At 46.9% G+C, this 20,292-nt stretch overlaps 1 protein-coding gene across 8 annotated transcripts in view; it reads left to right on the forward strand.

Annotated features, from left to right (window-relative positions):
- The window catches only part of MGAT1 (alpha-1,3-mannosyl-glycoprotein 2-beta-N-acetylglucosaminyltransferase), a 45,858-nt gene that overhangs the window by 22,041 nt on the left and 3,525 nt on the right, over positions 1-20,292 (forward strand). Inside the window, exon 4 of one of the 8 annotated variants that reach the window (XM_081183114.1) lies at positions 5,563-5,846. The exons of 5 other annotated variants lie outside the window; for them this stretch is intronic. The gene's annotated coding sequence lies outside the window, so the exon portion shown is untranslated. 2 more of the 8 variants (XM_081183117.1, XM_081183116.1) reach the window with 2 other exon arrangements.

Here is a 20,292-nt window from a genome sequence, read left to right on the forward strand (position 1 = left end):
GCTTGGCATCTACTTCTGTCACTTAGGTCAGAATCTGATCCCAGCTTTGACTCGGTAGAATCATCCGGACTGGGCTAATGCTAGTAACTGAGGTCAGAATCCAGCCCTCACCTTTCCCATATTGGCCAGTGCAACAGTTTCAGGATTGCATTAGCTTCACTGCACTCGCTGTAAGATGCAGACTTGAGAATCCAACCCTTTTTTATCTTCAGCCTCCCTATGGGTGTTCTGGGTGTGTGAGGGTTAAGCCTTCCCTCTTCAGGTTGAAGGAGGAGAGGGGCCCTGACTTCCTGATAGAGAGGGCTGCCCTGTGGCAACCTCTTAACCCTGCCCCCTTCCCTCCTACAAAGGAGGGGCCACGTTTCCTGATTTCCCCGGGGAAGTGAAACTAGCTCTCTGGGTTCAAAACTTTGCAGCAGGGCAGCGTGCCTTGCCGTGTTTTTTCCCTCCTTCAGGCATCCAGTGAATCTGTCAGATTCTGCCCTGCCGCTCTCCTGCCACTGGAAATTGGATACCGGCGGAAAGATCTTTTTCAAGCGATAAAAACTGCCAGAGAGACAGAAGGCAAGTTTATAACACTGGACTTGGGCTGTTGATCGCAGAGCGGGACAGAGAGGGGAGGTAAAAGCTGAACATAGCAGCAGCGGCAGGGTGCTCTTGAAGCGGACTTATTTGTCGAGGCGCACAAGGAATGTCTCCTGAGCTGGACTTGCTAATCTGCTCGGGACAAACGCTGTGTGTTAACTCCACAGAGCTTCAGATAGAGGGGAAAGTGCTGGCACCATGTGGCAACAGCAACTTAATGGTGACGGTGGGTACAAGCTGAACTTCTAAGGCACTATGGAGAGGGGATTTAGGAACACTTTACAGTGGTGCGGCCTTTTTAAGAGGAACGAATTCTAGGCTGTTCTGGTAATTCTATGTTTAGTTGTTTATATCTGATGAACTTGGTGCAAAAGAACTGTATAAACAGCCCTGCATGCATTGAATGTGTTTCCTATGTAGTAGTGCAGTTCTGCGGTGGGTATTAGACATGGGAGCAAAACTTTTAAGAGACCTTATCTGACCGGTTTTAGATCCGGGAGTGTTTGTGTCTGTTGTGGCTCATGAGTACGTGTACTTTTCCAGCAGTGCTGTTTGGATAGTGGGCCTCTTCGTCCTGCCTTCTGTGTCTTTACCTGCTCTAATAGCACTTACAGCAAGGAATTAGGTGATAGAATGGTCTGCACCCCTTAGAATCACTTGGAAGGAATAATTTTGCATGGTCATGGCTTCTCTCCTGTTGTCGCCTTGTATTCGCCCATCATGTTTGCATCCCTCATCTTACCGCCCAGCTAAATCCTTATGGTGGTTTATAGACGAAATATACAAAATAACTGCACAGGCTGTCTTAAGAGCTGGCTATTTAATACACTGAGATGCCTTTGGCGGCTGAGCCACTATCTGAACAGACTTGCTTGAGCCTCTGGGACTCTGTGTGTCTAACTGTAACTAGTTCTAAGTCCAAGGTTAAAGCATGGAGCCGGTCATACTGATATCCTGTCTTGCTAGGCTGCCTCGTGATTAGTCGCTGGGCGTTTCTGTTTGCTGAACAGCTGAGACTGTTGTGTGTTTTTTCTTTTCAGTCTTTAGGTAGTTCTGCTTCCCATTAACCTCCTGTCCCCACACTTTGTAACCTCAAATGCTTTTCTTCTCATGCTCCATTTAGAGCAGGTGTAGATAATCTTTGGCCCTCTGAATGTTAGTGAACTACAACTCCCATCAGTCCCAGCAAGTGTGGCTGATGGCCAAGGATGATGGGAATTGCAGTCTGGAGGGCCAAAGCTTCCCTATGCCTGTTTGTGAAGCTTTCACAACCAACTATTGTCGCTTCAACTGTTTTAATGGGCCTGGCAGAGTAGAAAGTGGGACCTGGTTCCTGTGAGCATTAAACCTAGATGGAGGGAAGAGTGTTTCCATCACTTTGCCTTCTTAACATTAGCACCAGTAACCATGAGGCTGGCAGCTGCGCTGACTTCCTGAAAGGTTCAGTGCTGCATTTAGCTTCACAAAAGTACAAAAACAGAATTTACTTCCTCTGGGCAGGGCAAAGTGTTATCTAAGCTGTCACCTAACAATGATGAACTGAACTAGAATTTGCCTAGAGGCTACCTTTCAGGCAAGATCAAAACCCTACATCTATCCTGTTTTGGTAAATACGTTATCCTTTTGCTTGTGGATACACACAACTAGAAAGAGTACTTAAACTCTCTCTTTTGGGGTGGGGGCAGGATGGGGGAAAGAATATGCTCAATTCTGGCAGGGCTGGAAAACTTGAGCCATGAAGGAGTATGATTCAATATATTTGGGGTTAGTCTCTTGCTCATCTGAATTAGTTGCACAGGGCTGAATGTGTTGAGGTTTGGGTTGTTTTCCCAATGTAGCCTCAGGCTTGTTGCATGTAGTGTAGTTTCTCCTCAAATCCTGAGATGACCCTTGTGAAATTGTGAATCTCCAAAGTTCCCTGTCTTTGCACACAGTTCCATTGCACTGTCTGATGCATGGCTGTGGGTCATTGTGACAGCCGAGGCATTTGACCAGGCAGCTTCCCAGTGTATGCATTACAACTCCAATATCAGTAACCTTGTGCCAATTGCAAAGGTAAAAATGGAGGCCCTGATCATCCAAAGCTCCTTGCATACTACTTTCTTATTTGCTTTTTATCTCCAGTTTACCTATTGATTGTATACTCCAGTAAGCAATAAGCATAGGTAAAAGACACAAGCCCAGAGAGTGTGATTTGCATGAGTCTTCTGCTTCAAAATCTCCACCCTTCCCTTAGTAAGCATGACTTCTTCATGTTGTATCTGAACACCACCATGCCCAGACCCAACCTTCTCAGGGTCTCCTCCGTAAATGCAATAGTGATAGGAAGTGTGTAAACCTTAGTCTGTAGTTTGGAATGTGAAACGCCTCCTCTTCATATTTAAGGTGTTTATTTTTTAATGAGAGAGAGAATTGAATTGTTAGAACTGATTGATTTCTTGGAAGAGCATTGTGTAGGCTTCTAAGATTTAAGGCCTCAAAGCCCATTGCTTAGAGGTGCTACGTCAAGCCAAAGGCATGTTTCATGAATCTATTGCTAGGATCAGCCAGTTGCATATTCCTTCCCAGCAGCGTGAGGAAATAGAACTAGTCATAGCTCTCCAATAGAACAAGAATTTCTATTCACGCTGCCAAGAACCCTTTCTTCCCCCTTCCTGTGTTAACCTAGTAAATGTTTGAAAAATCATTGTTATTTTGCAATGACTTTGCCCTGTGTATCTCCCAGATTTCAGCAGAAAAATAGGAGCAGGTCCCATTTAGCTTGCAAAATCAATCCCCAACTATGATACAGAAATGGCACATAGTTATGGCTATTTATGGCAAGATCCCTATTACTTTGTGTCCTTCATATCTAGAGGGCTGAAGTGTCAACATATGAATTTGAGGGAGTGCTGTTTTGCCATAAGGGGAACAAATGTGTAAGACCACAGACACTAAAAAACCCTGAGCACTACCCACAATTGTTACCCAGTATTTCAGTGATCCAATCCAGAGCTAAAATCCTGTTATTCTAATGCAGTGTTTCCCAAACGTTTTTGGGCAACGGCACACCTGTTTACTGAAAAAAAATCTCGCGGCACACCACCATTAAAGCCCCGCCCCGTGACATCAGCGCGCAGCGTCACGCCGGGAGGGACGCACAAAAGTGAAAGTTTTTCCCCTCCCCCTTGCCGGGGAACCTCCAAGCTTTGGGCAGGCAGGCAGGCAGAGCTGGGAAGGGGGTTTCCAGGGGACACGGCAGCTCCTCGAAAGGCTTCTCTCAGCTGCGCTCAATCCTCCTCGGAGAGGATTTCCCCTCCGGTCCCATGCCTTCGTTTGGGGCATCGCTCCGGCTGCTCCCTCTCCCGCTGCGCAGGAGCGATGCCTCTCTCTGGCTCTCCCTCCGCGCAGGCTGAGGGAGGGAGGGAGGTGCGCGTGCGACCCGTCTCTGCTGGGAGACCAAACCCAGCGAGGCAGAGTCGCGCGGAGGCGCCCAGGCAGCGCTGCCGGCTGCGAGGAGGAGCGCCAGGCAGCAGCAGGAGGCGCGGCCTCTCCTCGCCGCCGCCGCCCCGCCTCTCGCCGCCCGACTCGCCCGCCTCCCTCCAGGCATCTCGCGGCACACCAGCCGATGTCTCACGGCACACTCGTGTGCCGCGGAACACCGGTTGGGAAACACTGTTCTAATGTGAGGCGTGTATGCGTACATATACCGTATTTTTCGCCCTATAGGACGCACCGGCCCATAGGACGCAACTAGATTTTTGGGGGAGAAATAAAGGGGGGGGAATTATTTCCCCCTCCCCCAGGCGCGGGGCCCCCAGAACAGGACCCAGAGCGATGCCGAAGCTGCGTGCAGCTTTGGCATGGCTCTGGGAGCTTGCGGGGCTGGAGGAGGGGGAAGCCCTCCGCCAGCCTTCTAACCAAGTCGGGGGACAGCAGGAAAGGCGCGCTGCGCCTCCCCGCTGTCCCCCGAGCTTGTGGGTCTGGCGGTGGGCCTCTCCAGGCTTCAGCGAAAGCCTGCATTCGCCCCATAGAACGCACACACATTTCCCCTTCATTTTTGGAGGGGGAAAAGTGCGTCCTATAGGGCGAAAAATACGGTACATCTAATACAGAAAAAATGTTTCAGTGCTCCCTGCATTTTTTGAAGGAATCAATTTCTCCACTGATGCAAATATTGTGACTCATATCTGGTGCTTTGACAGTATTTAGTTGTGCATGTGGGGCTGTGAGGAATTTAACTGAAACTTAACAGAATCTGTTCCTAGGTTCCCTCTTGGGACCAGGGTTTTCCTCATGTGGATAGAGCTGGAGCCAGACAAAACAGGGATTTGTTGACCTTCCACCTTTGATTTTCTAATCCAGACCAGGGCTCAGCGTTGGACAGTCAAACAAGTTTGGCTGGGAGTTTTCCACTGACAACTTGACAGATGCTTTGGAAGTTTCGGCATAGCTGTTAGTCTGCTGGCAGGGGTGAGTGAGGGAGTTCCTGGCTTTGGCTGGGTGGACTTGTCTGGACCTCAGCTCCTGGTGGGGGAAAAATGCTCTAGGTGTTTTGATTTGGAAAGTTGTAGGTCTGGAAGAGGTCCCTCTTATTTGAAGTCCTCATGCTGAAGAAGCCACTGTTGACACATAAATAACTCTCATTCATTGACTCAGCTTTACTTCAGTCATGCAAGACAGTAGACCAGGCTGGGGCACTTGGTTGTGGGTTCCCCCTTCCCGGCCATGACTGGGAAGCGGGGGGCTTAGAAGTTACTGTGGCCTGCAGCTCCCAAAGGAAATATCTGTTTGGATTCTGCTGTGCCTGTGTTGGGGGTTGGAATGGGGGAAAGGAGGAGTGTTGGGTATAAAACAGACCCTATGCTCGAATATTCTTGAAACATGGAACTCAAAGCGGGAGGGTGTTGAATCCTGCAAGTCTCACTGAGTCCAGTCGTGGGCATTACTAATCCATGTGACATGTGTTCATGCACTTGGAATGTTTTCTTTTGCTAGGGGCTGAAGGGAATACATGAGACAGCCCTGAGGAAGTCTTATTCAGCCCAAAGAAAGAAGAGGCCTATTGAAGCTAATACAGTGGATGCTCGGGTTGCGAACGTGATCCATGCGGGAGGCACATTCGCAACCTGCAGCGCCACATCTGCACACGCGTGGGTTGCGATTCAGTGCTTCTGTGCATGCGTGAGCACCGAAACCCGGAAGTAACCTGCTCCAGTACTTCCGGGTTCGCCGCAGTGCGCAACCCGAAAACGCACAACCGGAAGCGTCTGTAACCCAAGGTATGACTGTATTGCGTTTGGATTTGGTCATGAGATCCCAGAGTTATCACCCCAGCCCAGCTGGAGGCTTTGTAGTTGCCTCAAATGTGTACCTAGAATTATTTGCGTCTCTTTCCAGGGAACTGGAAGATGATGGTGTGCTTTGATGAACAAGTTGGTTGAAGCATTTTACAAACTAGGGCTGAATTCCTGAACACACTTACCTGGGAGAAATTGAGTTTCATCCATTTTAAAATTGAGATCCGTATACATCAAGCTGGCCAAACTATGGTTAATACAGGCCAGGTTCTTCACAGTTATTACATGGAGGCATCTCATTCCATCATTGTCTTGGGGGATGGGTTTCCTGCCATGTTTGCAAGCACAGCAGTCATGGCCTACAGTGTTAATAAATGTTGTCAGTCATCTCTTTCACTTCAAAGACTTAACTTAGGGGTTAACACACCTGGCTTGGTCTGAACCAAGGGAAGCAGTCTGCAAGATGTCTTGGTCCCAAGTTGTTTAGTGCTTTAAGTGTTTGTAACAAAATACGGACTTACTGGGTAGCTTATTAGCAGCCAGTGCAGATCTTTCAGTGCAAGTGCAATATGCATAAAGATGCCCAGATAATTTATTTTATGAGATGTCATAGAAAAAGCAAACAAAGAAATAGAAGAGCTGTATTTTGTACTAGCAGGAGCTTTCAAACCAGGTGCAAGTGTAGCCCCACATAACAGTGCATTGCGGTACTCTAATTGTGAGGTTACCACTGTATGAACCACTGTATGAACCACTGTAGCCAAGGCTATCACTGTCTAGGTATGGTTGTAGTTGATGCACGAACAGAGGTTGATTGGCACACCTAGCCACTGAGGGCCCCTGGACCCCTAGTGACAAATTAAATCCAGATCCCTTGTGGACATTGGATCACTTTTGCAGCTTCTGTAGGTGTGTGTATTCTGTGTATATATTTGCGTTCATGCTGAAGGTCTTTTAAAAGGTTTTATAGACCTGGCACACGTTACATTTTGAAAAAGCACATCTTTCACAATCCTGACTTCATCCCACTTCATTTTAGTAGTGGAGAAAGAATGAGTTGCTCTGCGGTGGTTTTTTAGGGCATGAGGAGTCCTCATGCTAGTTTTATAGAGGATGTTGTGTTTGGAAAGCAGAATCTGAGGTCAGTGGAGTTTGTCAAGTAATTGGGAAAGGAAGGAGTGTTTGGAAGATAAGACAAGAAAGGGGGAAGTTGAATTGGAGCAACGATTTTGCATTAGGCAAGGGGTCATTCACCACCATCACACACACACTCGTGCGCACGCACACACATGAAAGTAGTAGAAGTTGGCAGAAGGATACTTACGGTAATTGGGATTGTGCTGCTGCTGCTGCACCTCTTTAAAATGCATCCTGTTTGAGGATTCTGAAGGGGAAGGAAGGGGGCAGATTCTGCTCAGGTTATGGGGATGGTGGTATTTGACTGTACTGCTACTTAGTATGGTGTAAGCTGCCCTGATCCTAAGGTATATAGGATGTGAATCTGAAGTCAAATAGCAAGAGGGCTTTACCTGCAAGCTTGCATATGTTTGCATAGAATAATTGTTGCTTTCTCACCCCTTACGTATTAAACAAACCTATAGGGGGGGGAATCAAAACTCCTGCTCAAGGTATAGACAAATTTGGTGGCTACTATGCACAATGGCTATGTTATTCCACCATTTTGGGAGCAATAGTCCCCTGAATGCTAGTTGCTGGAAGCTGCAAGTGGGGAGGGCACTGTTGGAGGCATCCCATAAACATTTGGTTGACTACAGTGAGAGCAGGTTGCTGGAGTAGATGGACTTTTAGCCTGATACAGTCAGGGCTCTTAACATTTTTATTGGTTGTGGGGGGAGGAGTATTATCCCTCCTCCCCTTTTTTTGCCTCCCTAGAGGATTTCTAAATTTATTCTCCACCTATGTTCCCTAAATTATCTTAATGGACAACTTTGATTAGAGCCTAGAATTGAAACGGAAAGAGGTGGGATCTGTCCTACACATCTGAGGTTCTCCATCCATTTTAGAGGATGTTTTGTCACCTGAGTAGAATTCCCCTGCTTAGACATTATCCCCTTTCGCTTTGTTGCTCTTTCCCTGTCACTTCTCTGCCTTCTAATTCCTGCCTTCTGTAATTTGGCCCTTTCTCAGTGCTTATTCTGAATCTGGCACAAGGGGATGCTTTAATGCTTCTGTGGTTTCCAGTGTTGTAGTGCAGGACAACAGTTTAAGAACTTGCTTTATATTCTTGCATTTGAGGTGGCTTTGCAAACTTTTTGAACCTGCCTGCTCAGCTTACCCTACATTCTGCCCCTAGCCTCAGCTTACCCAATGCTAACACTCTGCTCTACAGTAGAGTGCACAGCAGCCCTTCAGCACAGTACAAAGATCTGTGAAGGACACATGACACTCACTTGACATACATTGCAGGGGGTTGGACTAGATGACCCTTGGGTCCCTTCTAACTCGTAAGATTCTATGATGAGAAAAGGAGTAGAATAAGACACCTGTGTGATCCCCTCCTAAAGCTACTTTTCCCAAATCTGATTGGGATGGTGATGTAAATTTAAGAGAAGGCATCCCTCAGTCCACGTTTACTCAGAGAGGATCCTCTTGGCTGGTAGGCAGAGGAAGGGAACAGTTTTCTCAGTCTTCCCTGGACATTTTTGTCCTCTTCCAGGTTTTCCACCTACTTCCCACCCAATCTTTCCTGCAGTTCATAAGTCACTGTTCTAAAGAAATATAAAATGACTGCGAGTTGAATTGGCCCCCTTGAGTAGGACGTCTACTGCTTAGGAGCTGCCCCTTGTCTTCCATCTTTGGTTCCATTCCTTTTCATATGTCCTAGTTTCCCTTTCTCTTGAACATATGAAACTGACTTACACTGAGTCCATCCAAAGGTCTATTTGGCCAGGGCTGTCTACTCAAACTAGCATCAGCTCTCCAGTGTCTCGGATCTTTCCTAGTGCTGCCTTTCAGTTGGAGCTACTGAGGATGGCACCTGGAGCTTCTTCTATGCAAAGCTTCTGCTGATCTGTTGTTCCTATGGCTACTGCCTTGGTGTTCATAGCAAAGCTCTTTCTGTTTTACCCCAGGAAAAATGCAAACCTGTAGAACATTTATTTCGACCCATTTGTTTATTATGCAAAAACTCAAATACAGTGTTCAGAATTTGGAGAAGATCAACAAGGAGAAATTTGGTGCCAGGAAAGATACCGAAAGTTAACACCAGTTAGTGCCAGTACATGCAGGAGACGGCAGGTAACAATGCAGACACTCTTTCAAATTTCACTCATCTAGCAGATTGGGTTATGAACAGCACAGCTTGCTGTAAGTTGTAATAATAATAATAATAATAATAATTTTTTATTTATACCCCGCCCTCCCCAGCCAAGGCCGGGCTCAGAGCGGCTTACAAGCAATAATAAAAACAAGATGAGTGATTACAACTTAAAAACAAAAATAAAATACAACATTAAAATAATGGAACATTAAAATATTAAAATGGAGCCTCATTGCAGGAGAAGGAAAAGAAAAAAGAAAAAGGGGGCGGAGGGAATCAAATTGGCTCCAATCCAAAGGCCAGGCGGAACAACTCTGTCTTACAGGCCCTGCGGAAAGAGATCAGATCCTGCAGGGCCCTGGTCTCATGAGACAGAGCGTTCCACCAAGTTGGGGCCAGTGCTGAAAAGGCCCTGGCTCTGGTTGAAGCCAATCTAACTTCCTTAGGGCCTGGGACCACTAGGGTGTTGTTATTTATGGACCTTGAGGCTCTCCGTGGGGCATACCAGGCGAGGCGGTCCCGTAGGTACGAGGGTCCTAGGCCGTGAAGGGCTTTAAAGGTCAAAAGCAGCACCTTAAATCTGACCCTGTACTCCACCGGGAGCCAGTGCAGCTTGAAAAGCACTGGATGAATATGCTCCCATGGCAGAGACCCTGTGAGGAGCCTCGCTGCAGCATTCTGTACCCGCTGGAGTTTCTGGGACAGCTTCAAGGGCAGCCCCGCGTAGAGCGAGTTACAGTAGTCAAGCCTGGAAATGACTGTCGCATGGATCACTGTGGCCAGGTCGGGGCGGGAAAGGTAAGGGACCAACTGCTTGATGCGGCGAAGGTGGAAAAATGTCGCCTTGGCTGTTGCTGTGACTTGCGCCTCCATGGAAAGGGAGGCGTCAAGGATTACACCCAAACTCTTAACGGAAGGCAATGGCATTAATTGGGCCCCCGCAAGAGAAGGGAGTTGGTCCCTCATCCCCATGCTATCCCGACCTAGCCATAGGACCTCTGTCTTCGAAGGATTTAGTTTCAATCGGCTCCCACGAAACCATCCAGCCACAGCTTCCAAGCATCTGGTCAGTGTGTAAGGGGCTGAGTTGGTGTGGCCATCCATCAGTAGATAGAGCTGAGTGTCATCAGCATATTGATGACAGCCCAGCCCAAAGCTCCGGATAATCTGGGCAAGAGGGCGCATAAAGATGTTAAAAAGCATTGGGGAGAGAATTGCGCCCTGCGGCACTCCACACACTAAGGAGTGGCGTGATGACATTTCCTTCCCTAGTGCCACCCTCTGTCCCCGACCAGAGATAAAAGATACCAAGTTGTAGAATAAGAGCTGGAACACTGACTAGTAAGTCTTGAGGTAAGTTCTAAGTATTGCTAGTTATTAAAGGTTAAACCCACAACTGCATCCCATGGATGGTGAAGCCTTCTCTTCCCATCATCACCCTGTAGTTTGTTTGCACATAATGTGTCTCAGTGATCATTGGGAAATAAAAATGAGACTCCAGGCAGATAAAAGCCCATACCAGAAATGTCCATAGTTCTCATTCCACAGCTCCCTTTCTTTGCTTTCCACCATGCTGCCCTTGCTAGTACAATCAACATTCTAAAAAAGAAGTAACAGGGTTGGAATAAATCATGCAACTTAACTCGACAATTTGCATAATTCCTATTCTGGATGCAAGGTATTTGTCTGCATGTTACAGGCCTTGCACTTCTTTGTTGGGTGTACACAGTTGTCTGGCTTTGCAGGAATATGAGTGCTTCTTCTCCGTTAAGACCTTGACAGATACAGTTGGACTTTCTCCTCATTTATATCGGTGGCTTAGTGAACTTGGCTTTTGTGATCAGTGCGCTGCTGGGATAATCTGCTTTAAAGCTGACTTGATTCTCATATGCCTTGCAGATAAGGAAGGAGTGTGGTGCTGTGGCAAGAACACATTCTCTGCAAGCAGAAGATTGCATGTTCAGTCCCTGGCATCTCCAGGTTTGGCTCAGAAAGACCCCTCTCTACAACCCTGGAGAGCTGCTGCCAGTTGGTGTAGAGTGATTAGTATTAAGCTAGGCAGACCAATGGTCTGACCTGGTATAAGGCAGCTTTCTGTGTTCTGTCACAGAGGGATGTAGGAAGAAGATGAGCATGTGTGGTGGTGCTTGGGAATGCCATCCTGACAACTCTACCTTACTCAAGGCTCTTTCCTGACTTGCTCACTGCTGATTTAGGCAACCCTCTCTTGTTGTTTCTGGCATCCATGGGTGGAATGCAGAATATATGCAGTCTTCGGTTTTGCGGAGCGCAAAGATGGAATTGTTCTCTCATCTCTCTGCTTTCCTGAATCAGAAATGTGTGGCTGCTTCTACTTCTGGCTCATTCTTAAGGTGGCTGCCCTTGCGAGAGCATCAGGCCCTCTTCATTCTCAGGCCAACAAGTTAATTCTGCCAGTGCCCATGTCACTGAAAACATTTAAGGGAATTTCTCTTCAGACTCTGTTGACACTGATGTTGTAATGTTTGAAGAACAATGCTGCTGCTGAAAGTTCTCTTTTGTATTGCCATATCCTTCCCCAACCCCCTTCTAAATTCCTGACTAATCTTTATTTTTGCAAGGCATATGGAAAAAACACAACTTCCTGTTCTAAACTGCCCTCAGTTTTGTTAGCAAGGCAAATACAGTTTCTCTGAAACAGTTAAAAGCAAACCTGTTCTTCTGCATGATGCTTAACTGGTCTGGCATTCAAGCACACAACTGTTTTCGGCCAGATTCACGAGGCCCTCTAAAGTTGTATCCAGAGCGGTTAATACCTGAGCAGACTTCTTGCAGAACATGCACTCTGGAATAGAATCCAGGCACTGGAGATTGTAATCCTCATGGCTGTGAAGAAATGCAAGTATCATGTATGTGACCAGTGCAAGGCTGGGAGTGAGTACAGTACCTTTTGAGTGCCCTAGTGAGGGTATTGCTGCTGGAGGGGGTCAGGGGTGTCTTCTGTGTTCTGCTTGTTCCTTTTTAGCAGTGTGTTCCTGTGGGATCAATCGTTGCAACTGGGTGGCCAGTGGTGGGAAGTAACTACCGTAGATTTCCTTCCTTGACTGTCCCACTTTAGTTTTGTTTTTCTGCTTCATTTTTAAGATCCCCATTCAAACTATATGCATGTTTGGTGCTGCTTCAGTTGAATAGTCAGGCATAGCATAGGGCGTCACCATTTGTCACGTGCGTGTTGTGACAGAGATATGGCAGTGCTGGCTAGGCTTGTCAGGTGAGATAAGGAGATGTTGAGCAAATAGCAAACTTCTCTTTTTACTCTCTACTTCCTTTACTGGGGACTCTAATTGCCAAGTCAGCTTCTCTTTGCCTGTTCCTGTTAAATGCCAGATCAGTCTTAAAAGGAACAGCGGTAATTCAGCATTTGATCCTGGATAATGAAGCCACTCTGGCTTGGATCACAGAGCTGGTGGGATGAGGCAGCTGACCCTGCGACTGTCCTACTTTCTCCAGCCAGGTATTTGGTCTAGCATCAGTGTAGTGATGGTGGAAGCAGAGGAGGAACCTATAAAGATTCTATCACTCTCACCAGACACCTTGTCCTGCAGAGGGTTTTATTTAGTACATTTATCTTGTATGGCAGGGACAGCCTGGGGGCTTGGTCGTCATTCCACCCATCATAGTGCCTGACTCCCTGATTGACTGTGCAGATGTAATCTCAAATTTGGTGTTTAACCACCTCAAAGCGATTCATTCTTCTTTTCTAGTGCAGTCCAAAATGACTAGGAGGCCAGTGTATTTTGAGTTCTACACATTCTACCAGTCATAGATTCATTTTGGGTTTTGCATAGGCTATGAGAGCTGTTTCTGGTGTCTTAGCCATAAACCGTGAAGGTCAGTATCACAGGATTTACCGTATTTTTTGCTCTATAAGACTCACTTCCCCCCCTAAAAAGTAAGGGGAAATGTGTGTGCGTCTTACGGAGCGAATGCAGGCTGCGCAGCTATCCCAGAAGCCAGAACAGCAAGAGGGATAGCTGCTTTCACTGCGCAGCGATCCTTCTTGCTGTTCTGGCTTCTGAGATTCAGAATATTTTTTTCTTGTTTTCCTCCTCCAAAAACTAGGTGCGTCTTGTGGTCTGGTGCGTCGTATAGAGCGAAAAATACGGTAGTTGTTTTCTGCAGGGGACCTGTTGAAATGGTCTGCCCCTAAGAGCAGTTGAATCTGTTGGCTTTCCATGCTACTCTTTGGGTTTTTCCAGCAGACCTTGCAAGCTCTCCTGTCAAATCGCTGGTCTGTTCCTAGCGTAAGGTATCAACATGGGTGGCTGACTATTGCTCCTTTAGTCCAGTGACTAAAATAAAGGCCTCTTCTTTGTTTTTTGAGGAGCTGTAGGAGATTAAGCAGTTGGGATGGCAGCAAGAGTGCAAGTGGTAGACTATTCAAGGAAAATCTGACAAGGCTTATTCACACTTATCTTTTGTCCCATTCTTTCCAGGCACATGTCCGCACTTAAAAGCTCCATGATCAAGCATTTTTTTTATTTTTTGTCCCGGAGCTTTCCCCATAAAAAGCCATAATTTAGCACTCAATCGAAGCTAGTATCAGTTCAGGTTTTCTGTGGATTGCTGCTTTACTTCAATAAAGCTTTTCATGGTGTGAAAAGGGTTTTCATGGTGAAAGCTCTGGAGCAAAAAAGAGGGGGGGGCGCTTGGACACAGAGCTTTAAAGTGTGACTTTGCCTGGAAAGAGCAGAAGAAAGGTAAGTGTGAATAAGTCTATTTGTCATGTTGTCCTTAGGAGCTACACCAAGTGGTTAGACTGCTGTTGCCATCTTTGCATGGAGACACCTGCAGCCCACTATCACCAATTTTGCCAAGCATGTTTGCACTTGAATCACTTGCCTCCATTCCGCTGCCACTTACTTTGGAGTCTGTTCATGAAATCACCTTAGCTTTAGTGAGTTGCTGCTATTTGGATGAATTTCTATTGATTTCAAATGAGGGCAACATTATAGGAGAGTATGGGGCACCAGTGGTTACTCAATCATTGCCCCTCCTTAAACCTTTGAAGGACCCTGATGACCTTAAGTACTTACTGGTTGTTTTCAGCATCTGTCACTCCAGGTTCACTTAGGTCAGGGGTCTGCAACCTTTAAGACAAAAAGAGCCACTTGGACCCATTTCCGAAGAGAAAAAAAACTGGGAGCCGCAAAACCATTGCGACATTTAAAACAAATATATCTCCAGAGCCACAATCTGACAGCGGGTGGGAAGGTGACGTCGGGACGGTGCGTGACTAATGCACGCACCGCCCCCATGCGACGTCACAGCCAGTACAGCGCCCGCCACAGTGGGGAGTGTCGGGGCGCACAATGTGCCTCCTCCCCTTGCTAGTATCCGCCCCGGAGCCGCGGCAAAGGTGTAAAAGAGCCACATGCGGCTCCGGAGCCGCGGGTTGCAGACCCCTGACTTAGGTGAAGCTATTCCCCTCCCCCTACATCCTTAACAGTCTGATCTTAGCACCCACTGTTGCAATAAAGGAAACGACCATGGTTACTCTGGATACACCATATTGTGGCAGTTTTGCTCTTATGTGGAGGGTAGAATTCAGAAGGCAGAGCTAGGGGATTGTTACTCCTGTGAGATTCCACAGGGATCAGTATCGTCTTCTGGCTGAAGCCATCTGGGTAGTGGTGTCATCGATAGGCAAACCACTGGTTACTTGTTCAGACCACCCAGTTTTCTCCAGAACACAGGCAAGAAACTGATGCTAAGCTGCTTCAATCTGTGGGTGGACTAGTATCTTGGATCTGATCCAGTAAAACCCTCTGTATTCCTCTGCAGTCTTCTTGGATAGTTAACCTGTTGTGTCTGGGTCCCAAGGGCCACAGCTTCTGTGCTTTTCCTTTCTGCTGCCAAAGGTTTGGAAGAAGGCAGTGACTATTGGAGGGGGGAGGAAAGGGAGGGAGAGATCTGTGTTGCTGGGTGTAGATCCACTGGAGCTTCTGCCTTGCTTGTCTCTTTCAAGTACTAGATCTGCTTTTTTAAAAAAATCTTACCCATGAAAACTGTGGAACCTTTCCTTAAGATCATCATCCCAGGTCCTCTGGCAGCTTGAATTCTTTATTGTACTGCCTGGGTGCTTGCTATCCTGACTGTGGTCTTTCTAACCCCTACCTGGACAAGAGGTGGTCATTTCAGGAATCTGACTGACTTAAACAGATGTTGAAGGAAACATCTTGAGAGCTCTGCTGAGCAGCACAGAGGGACATCAGACAAGCACCTAAATGTAACATCTGCATGCCTTCCTTGATCTCAGGGACGCCAAACAATTGCCTCTCCTTTTTTTCTGCATGCCACACAAGCTGCAGGCCACCACAGGGCATTTTTATTTGTTTCAGGAGTCAAATATGGGCAAGCCAGTCAATATTGATTGTCATCTCCTGTAAGAAGCTGAGGTTCCCTCAGAGTAGTCTGGCTATTAACTGGGATTCCAGGGCCTCAGAATAGCCAGGTTTTGCACAAGCCTGGCTGCAAAGTCCATATCCAACCCTGCAATGTTAAATGTATATGTCTGGTTCTCTTACTGAGTGGGGATTAAGAAGGTTGCCCATGCAGCTGCTAAGCAGCAGGGGCCAAAGGGAGACAAGAAGATTAGAGGATTGAGAATTAGTGTTTAAGGGGACAAGTGGTTATGGGGGTCAGCTGCAGAGTTGTGGGGGGTTAAATCGGGGGGATTTGCAGGTCACTCACACCACAGACCCATAGCATGAAGTGTGAAGGTTTAGATGAAAGCCTGTTGAACCATACTTGTATGCCTCTCACAAAGTCTCTATCTGCAACCTCACAATCATGAAGCCTACAGCTCCATAGGTAATATATGCTATCAACTTTTGGCAATCAACTTTGTTATGCGCTGTGGTTTTTGCCAGTATTTTCCGTTTTCCCATAACTAGGTTTATGGCTGCAGTTCCCTTATCACACGACAAGCAAATTATGAGCAAGGATGCTTTTAAGCCGTTGATAATTTACTGCTACGAACTCTTGAAGTTGATGCCACTGGAGACTTGACACGTAGAACAAACTAGCTTTACTTACTACTCTGAAATTCTTACTGCTTCAGCTGATCTCAAAAAATACTTCTTTCATAAGCTTTCAGTTCGCTTTTCACATTACCTCTGCACACACCCACTCATGAAATGTGTTGTATTATTAGAATTATTTATTCATTTATATCCCATTTTTCTTCTTACCAAGGTATTGCTTAAGATGACTACTGGCTGTATCCAAAATTCCTACTTTCATTGAGAGGGGTTGATCTGAACCTTGGTTGCTCACAGAGGAACTTGTGGATATAACTTTATTACAGGAGGGGTCGGGCCTTGCTTTCTTTCTCATTCTGAATACAGTGGTGCCTCGCAAGACGAAATTAATCTGTTCCGCGAGCCTCTTTGTCTAGCAGTTTTTTCGTCTTGCGAAGCAACCCTATTAGCGGCTTAGCGCTATTAGCGGTTTAGCGGCTATTAAAGGCTTAGTGGCTATTAAAGGCTTAGCGGCTATTAAAGGCTTAGCGGATTAGTGGCTAAAAGGCTATTAGCGGCTATTAAAGGCTTGGCGGATTAGCGGCTAAAAGGCTATTAGCAGGGACGCGGACTTATAAAAAATATTGGGGGGGGCCCGGGAAAGCTCATGAATAATAAATAAGCTCATGAATATGCAAATAAAGTGGCTCCGGCCCTAAATAGGGCAAGCCACGCCCCCCCCCAGCCAGCCGATTGGCTGGCTGGGAGGTGTGGCCAGTCGGGATTCCCCTGTTCTCGCGGGATTTCCGGCAGTGCCTTGGCAGTGGCGGTGGTGCTGCGAAGCAGCGAGGCAGGAGCCCCCGCCCCCGGGGATTCCCTAATCTCGCGGGGGACGGCCGGGGCTCTCCGATTAGGGCGCGCGGCTGGCTGGCTGGCTGGCGAAGGAGCAGGTGGGGAGGAGGCGGGGGACGGCGGTGGCACTCTGCTGGAAGGGCGCCCGAGATTATTGGGGGGGCTGAGCCCCCCCAAAAAATTTTTTGAGGGGGCTCGAGCCCCCTCAGGCCCCATGGAGTCGGCGCCTATGGCTATTAGCGGCTTAGCGGCTTAGAAAAAGGGGGGAAGCGAGAAAAAATCGGAACACTTGCAAGACGTTTTCGTCTTGCAAAGCAAGCCCATAGGGGAAATCATCTTGCGAAGCAGCTCAAAAACGGAAAACCCTTTCATCTAGCGGGTTTTCCGTCTTGCGAGGCATTCGTCTTGCGGGGCACCATTGTATGCTGGTTTCAATGACTAGGTTCATTGCTGGGTATGGCAACACTGATTCATTGTGGAATAGTCAAGTACCAAGCTAGCCAACAAGGGTCCCTTCAAATGTTCTTGGATTTTAATCCCCACCAGCCCCAGTTGGCAATGGGAGTTGTAGTTCAACAACATCTGGAGGTCACCATTTTGGCTATCCTGAATCTAGCAGCACTCAAGCCCCTCCATATAGAACTGGGAACCCTTAAGGGGTGTGCATAAGTTGGTCATCTGCTTAGGACTCGGGTCCAGGGGAAAGTGTTTCACTTGGATCAGAGTTCAGATTGTAGCCTCCTTAAGGCTTTTGCAATTGCAGCCTAGCAGGGAGTCTAAGCAGAATTCCAATGGACAGGGTGTGTGTGATTTCAGGGCTCCCTGTTCATTTGTCTCGCTATCCGAGACCCAAAGAAGCAAATGTGTGCATCATAATAGGGCCGCCTACCACAAAAGGAATCCTGATTGATAATCAGCCACTTCTTAACTGATCAGCTGGTTGGTTAATAAAATAAATTTGCATGTTCTAGATTTCTCTCGAGCTTACATTTTTAATAAAGGCTGCCACTCACTGTTAGAAAACTGTCTCAAATATTTCCTCTTTCCTTTCTCACTGCGGTGGCAATACCTGCAGCCAAAGAAAGACAGACCTGGCTTTGATTCACCCTGGTCTGTAGCAAACTGCTGCTGGATACTCGAGTCATGGCTCTGCAGCGCTGGGTTGGGCTTTGTGCCAGTCTGTGCCGTGCTTGGGTAGTCTCCATTCAGTTTTGTGGTTTCCTCAAGAAGTTAATTGTGCTCTTTCTTTGCCCTGAAAGGAGAGCTGTCCCTGCTTTGTTCTCCCAAAAGATCGGATTCTGCTTTCCAAATAAATTATGCAAATGGAAGTGCTACAAAATTGTCTTGTGCGCAACAAGCTCATGTTACTTTCTTTGTTCTGAACTCAAGTCCTTGAGGTTTTCTGGAGGGAGAAGCGTGGTGAAAATGGACTGTGCTGAGCAAAGGAACATGGGGACTGAATGGAGAAGGGGCACGAGATTTCAAGGCCAACGGCCCCAAACACACACAGCAGGCCAGTCGGCACGTGTTGTGCAGCACAATTGCTCAGCAAAGTGAATCGTTCAGTCTAAGCAGGGGTAGAACTGATGTGCTCTTCCCCAGCATTTGGGATGTTGCCTAGTGGTGGGAAAGGAGATTCCCCCCCCCCCAAGCTTTTAATCTCCCTCTGCCAAAAAACTATTGTCAAAAGAAGTGTTTATGTTCGCTTCTACTGGTGGGGGAGATGAAAGGCTGGCTGGGGGTATAAAGAAGTGTGTTTCTCTTCTGCCCATCCCAAGCAGTGAATGGCAATATGCATTTTTGATTTTTTTCACTGAATTGTTTTATGTGGACGCTGGAAAAATGTATAGCTTGACTCATCTTTTGTACGCAGCCTGTGGATAGCCTTGCCCTGAAACACAGCATGCAAGGACTTTAAAAATAAATGTCGACCTTCAGCAAGGAATGAGGAGAGATGGGAAGGCCTGAATTCATTGTTTAAGCCTGTTGGTCAGCTTTGCCTTAGGGCAGAAGGGTGTGACTTGACCAAACTGGCCTGTTGGGCCTAATTCAGCCTGTGGGGAAGAGTGTGGGGCACATTTCCTATGAAGAATTGGCTGATTAGTGTTTTGCAGGCAAAAAAGTCATCATCTGGTGTCATTGTAATGCCAGCACTACCCACCTGTCAAATTTGGCCCACCACAGGTGGGGGGAGATAAGCTGGCCAGATTCAGTTCCCCACCCCTGCATTAGATGCTAAGGCTGTCCTAACTCCAATCAGCAGGACTTAACTTTTGAGTAAGCATGACTAGAAATGTGCCTTAAGTTTCCAGGTCTTTTCTGGGTGGTACACAGTACGGGAAAAGAGTTTGTGTAGGGCACAAAACCAAGAAACCCTGGGTGGCAGCTGCTGCCGTTAGCCAATACTCCTGCTTTGAAAATACGCAGAGATTTTTCCACCCCACCCTGGTCTGTTGAACACATTTTAATTCAGAAAAGAATGGAACTGGAAGGTGTTTATAGGGCAGATGTTGGGATCGCTTCCAGTCTCCTGCAGAGATTCTTCTACCCAATTGGGGACAAGACTGTAGCAAGAAGCAATGACTGTCCCAAAGCTGCTACATTGAGCATTTGCATTCTTTGTGGTTTCCCCGCTATAAATTCAGATACTTTGCTCAGATCCTCCAAGTGTCTCTATTTTCCAAGGATGTCCCTGATTTAGAGAAGCCGTCCCAGTTTCTGATTTGATCCCGGAATGTCCCGCTTTTCCTTGGGATGTCCCTATTTTCATTGGAGAAATGTTAGAGGGTATGACTTTGCCCTGTTTTAAAGTTTTCTTATTTTCAAGAATGCTGCACTGTAGACCAGCTACTGTAATTGCAGGCATGCAAATACCCATTTAGGTGATTGCCTGTGGTAGAAGAATCATCTCCAAATGTCCAGACAGGGAACTTAAGAAAAGTCTTTCTTAATCTACAAAATGACTGACATAGGTTTTTTTAAAAAAAAATGAATGTGGGCTTGTAACGTTTTCTGGACTTGCTGGTACAGCTGCTTGGTCTACAGTGAGCAGTATAATCTCTGTGCTGGGCAAGACTATGCCCTCAGCTGACTCCTTTTCTCTGCAAAACGATGGTTCTCAGTGATTGGTCACAGGAGCCCTCTTGGACTTTATCAAATAGATATTTATGGGGCAATTAGTGCCAGTCCAAGCAAGCTAGATTGTGTAGGCCTTTGATTTGACGTGACCATGTTTTCATGCCACAATGACTCTGACATTGTGTTTATTTTCTTCCAACAGTTCTGTATTTCAAGT

The sequence above is a fragment of the Podarcis bocagei genome, assembly GCF_964188305.1.
Source record: "Podarcis bocagei genome assembly, chromosome: 2".
NCBI classification, from domain to species: domain Eukaryota; kingdom Metazoa; phylum Chordata; class Lepidosauria; order Squamata; family Lacertidae; genus Podarcis; species Podarcis bocagei.